This window comes from Leishmania infantum, chromosome 35 (assembly GCF_000002875.2).
Source record: "Leishmania infantum JPCM5 genome chromosome 35".
Classification (NCBI taxonomy): Eukaryota; Euglenozoa; class Kinetoplastea; order Trypanosomatida; family Trypanosomatidae; genus Leishmania; species Leishmania infantum.
Genome location: NC_009419.2, coordinates 1,415,258 through 1,420,011, shown reverse-complemented (window position 1 = coordinate 1,420,011; position 4,754 = coordinate 1,415,258).

Genomic DNA, 4,754 nt, shown 5'->3' with positions numbered 1-4,754 from the left:
TCACGGCTTGTACACGGCTCAGCCAGCAGTGGTATCAGACCATTCCCTGGAGAGAGGTAACGGAAAAGAGTGACCTACGAGGCGCGAGCATTAATAAAAAAAATTAAGAAGCCTAACGGAAAAGGAGTACAGGGGGACATCAAGCCGAAGGGAGTATCGAGGAAATCCGTCTTGGGGAGTGCGATGGCATCGTTGTGTTTTACCTGAGCGTGCTTCATCACGGAGGTTGAAAAAAGCGAAGCTGGAACATCATTCGGCAATCTACTCCGCACAATGCATGCAAAACAAGAGCAGCAACCCATACTCACACAGCTGTTTTATTATTGTTATTTTCGCCTCTTTCCTGTGATGACAGCGCGCCGTCTTACGTTGACGAAAACGCGGACGACGAAAAGCAAGAAGGACTGGGCTGCCGCCACCCCGCACATGCGCACGCGGCTCATGGGGAAGCTATGGGAAAGAGACAGCTGTAGGAATAGGACCTTGTCTGGAACACGATGAACTGAACGTGTGTATGGCCACGTCGGAATCCTCGAGGCTCTGAAGCGAAGAGCCGTCGCCTTCCCATGGATATTGTTTTTTTTTCCTTTTTTTTTACTGAGACGAGGAAGGGACTCCCTGAACTTCAACGCCTTTCTTTCCTTATTTACCGGGCTTGTTTTTTTTTCAAAGGGGGTGGGGGTGGGGCGATTGTTTTTACCACTGTCTCGGATTCCTGTCAAGGCCTTCGTCAGTGGTCTCTTTTTCGAACGCCCCGACGTGTAAGCGCTGCGCGTATTCATCCCAGAAGGCTTTTCCTCTCCTCTTTGTTTCTGTGTTTTCCTTTCTCGCGTGGAGCACCCAATGCGAGCGTCTCCAGTCTGTTGCTCCTTCAGCGCGTCTTTTTTTTTTGCCACGGCGCAGTCGAGCTCTCTCTTTTAGCGACCTGTGCGAGCCAAATGGTCGTGCGAATGAGGAGAGTGGCCGTCATCACCGTAGTGCTCAGGAGGTATTGAGAGCTTCGTGGTGACGAAGGGGAAAAAAGGAACAGCACCAGAGGGCGGGGTTTCGAAGATCATCCGTGATGGTTGATTTTGCGAGCCTGAAGTAGCGGCATAAGGAGCCGACAAGTAACAGCGCTTCTCAACGCACTCTGATGAGCCTATGTCTCCCCCTTTTCACACTCTCTGCGTGATTCTTAACGCTTGCGTTTCTCTTTCTTCTCCCCTCCCCTCCCCTCCCCTCGGTCGCCGAGTGTGTTTTGCGCATTCAGATGTTTGTTGTTGTCGCCGCGGGCCTCGTGTGTGTATGTATGTGTGCTCCGACTTGATTCATGATAGCACGTCTGCATGTCTCTCTCTCTGAAGTGCTGCACCCTTCTATTTCTATTTATGGTTGTAGATACTTTGTGTGTGTGTGTGTGCATGCGTGTGTGTGTGTGTGTGTTGGTGTGACGTGAAAGCTGCTCATGCTTTCTTCTGAGGTTGCCGCCATGATTATCCGCCCCTTTTGGTTCACCTCTCTGTTTGAGCTTTTCTGGTCTGTGAATCGTCACTCCCCACAGTTTTTTTGCTCTTTCGCGTGTGTTCTCGCTGTTCTCTCCCTTCTGGCTTCTTTTTTTTTGAATCGCTTCGTTGGTTTGACAGCCTCTCTTCGTGAATATTTTCTGTCCCTCTTGCCTGTATGGCTTCTTGTGTGCGTGTGTGTGTGTGTGTGCCTTTCCCTCCTCTATACTCTCCTGTCGAAGTGTATTTCCTCTTGTGGAACTTTTGCGCGGTTTTTGGGGGAGGGGGCTCTCCCCTCTTTTTTTTCACGTTCGTGATAGTCCTTCCCCTTTTGCTCTATCGTTCTGCGGTGCTGGTCATGGGCTGCCTAGGCGACGCTGATGTTCTCCGAAACGCACGCACTGCGGCAATGTGTCCCCCTGCCTTCTACTCCCGACACTAAAAAAAATCACAAGAGAACTGGGCGGAGAGGAAGAGAAGAGTGCCTCTCTTCTCTCTCGTTTTTTTTTTCAATTGTACGAGTGGCGCTCTTGTTTGTTGCACACGTGACATACCTTCACGCTCTTTCCTTTTTTTCTCCCCCCCCTCCCCCTTTCGTTGCTTCACTGTTTTTCTCCTGGCCCATTCCAAACTTCACAATGGTTCGCTTTAGCGTGTGGACGTGTTTTTGTGTTCTCTCACTGCCCTTCCACTCCCTTTCCGTTTCTCTCCCCTCCCTCCCCATTTTCTAAATCTTCTCCCTCCTGTGTGCTTTCAAGCACGTGAGAGTGCGACTTTCTTTTTTATTCCCACTACAGATGTTACGTATGTGTCATCGCATCTTTTTCGTTATTATCATCACTCCATGTCTCTTCGTGCGCATCTGCCCGTGCATATGACTTTGTTACTTGTTTCCTGTTTCCCTGCCCCCCCATCTTGCTCCTTCATCACTAAATACTGCCGGAGTGGCTGAAAAGGGCTCCAGGACGGCGCATACTTGTTGCGGTCCGCGGTGTGCTGCATTTTGCGGTTTCGATTCTCTTAGAAGTACAAGCTCGCCTACACACACGAACGCCAGCGACCACATCGTGGTACACGTTTGCACACCAGCGAGCCTCCGTCTCTTTTTCCATTTTTTTACGCGTTTTGTGTCCGTGAACACTTCACTGCGCTTAATGCTGCTTTCATATTTTTAAACTTTCTCTTGTCGCCAGCATTGTGAAAACAGGGCGTATCCGCGCTTGTATCGCCCACAGTTCACATGCACGCGAAAACGTGTGGCACGCTCCACAAAGTCCGCTGATCCCGCCTCGTACGTTTTGATCCCCGGTATCTCTATTATGACAGTGTGTGCGTGTGTTCGTGTTTTGTCCTCTGCGTTGTTTTCCGCATCCTGCTTATCATGCATTTTGCTGCTGCCTTGATGGGCAAGCTGAGGGGACAACATCGGCAAAAAGCAAACTGTATGCAGCTCCTTGATGTGCTCATCTTCGATTCTGTTTGGTCTCCCCTTCTCACGTGGAACGCTGGCAGCAGCAGTAGTTCATGTTTATATATATATATGTGTGTGTATTTCTATCAGAAACTTCCTCGCGATCTTCGCTCTTTTCGTCTTGTCAAGCAACCATATACCAGTGTCGTGCATTCATCTTCACACTCACTGGCCGTTTTTCCGCATTCGATCCTTTACCGAAAACACCATCAGTCTTTTCTTGTCTTTTCTTCTGCGTCGCGCCTCTTCCGCTAAGAAAAGTAGAGGAGGTCCTATTTTCTTGGGTAACCCTCCTCCCCCCTTTTCCACCTTTAAAACAACGGCAGCACCAGCGTCTATACATGTATAGTTTTTTATTTATTTTTTTTTACCGTGCCATTCTGCCGCGAGCAAGTGACAAAAATAGACGCATACAACCACAGCTCACCCGTCTCCGTAGGGGGGTTACGGCTGCATCCTGGGCGTCTAGGACGAGCCGCCTGCCTTCGCATCGGGTCATACGCCGCACGGGCACTTCCTGTCCTTGCTCGTCCCTTCCTCGGGTGCGTGCTGCGCGGCGGGCGTCCCACGGACATGGGTGAGCTGCATGGCCTGATCCAACGCGGGCCGCGCCCATGCTCCTGCTCGAGGGCGGAGGCGGTGGCGTCTGTCGTGCGGGTAATAGGGGAGTGGTCAAGGTGACATGCCGGATGAGCTCGAGGAGGACGTTGGCCAGCCTCAGGTCAGGGTCCTCGGTGGCCCTGCGCACCCCCTGTCTGCGTGCCATGCTTCGCCCTCGGTCGCTTCACGCCGCGGCATCCCATAATATGGAGACCCTCCGCATGGGGAGTCGGGAGGGCCCGGATGGTGCAGCTCGGGCTGCTCTCGTGATGCTTCCGGCATCTGTGCCTCATCAGTGCAGCCCTGGACAGATGCCGAAGATGCCGCATGCTATGCACACATGCGCTGTGGGGCTCACTGCTATGGGATTTCTTCGCGCCCCTTCCGTCCATCACTCTTGCTCTCTCACCTCTGCACTCTTTCTTTCGATGTGACGCCCTCATGGCCAGCACCGGCGGGGGTGGAGGCTCTGGCGGGGGCGGGGGGCGCGGCAACACCAGCGGAGCAGCGGGCAGCACGCCATCCGCGCTCCGCCTCGTCGCTGCCAGGCACCCGCCGCTGCAGCGATCCCCAGTGCATGGACGGGGTGCCCGCGCGGACCTGTGCGAGGATGGCCGCCTGTCGTACCGTGAGCTCAGCATCCCTGCTCCTCTGGTGTGGGACGGCTGCCGCCAAGCACCTCTTGTCTCAGCGTGCCGCATCGTGTATCGCGGTTTCGGGCGATGTCGGCCTGGCGTCTGAGGCCGGCGACCAGGCGCGTGATCCACGCAGTCGGCGCCGGCTCCTCTGCCACTGCCGATCCGGCAAGCCTGCCAACCTCGCCGTGGTGCGCCCATCCGCAATGGCCACAGGCAGACTGAAATGAGAGGCGCACGCGACGGGCCGGCAGCGCCAGCACTTGTGCCCAGATACGTCCGCCGCATGCCCTCCCCCACCGCTGCGGGGCCCGTGCCGGGTGCCAAGCGGAGGGAGAGCGCGCCCGTAGCAACAGCGGCGCGGGCCCCCCTCTGCGCGCTGGCGGCTGCGCATGAGGGCGGTGTGTGCGTGCGGAGCTGCGAAGGGGTTGCTGCCTGCACACCCGCGTGGGAGCCGCCGAAGCGCTGTGGCGCCGCCGAGGGGCAGTGGATCCGCCTCCTCGAGCAGGTTCCCCGCTGTCCGCGCGCCGCGGGGTACCCACTGCGACTGCGGCCGCGGTGGGG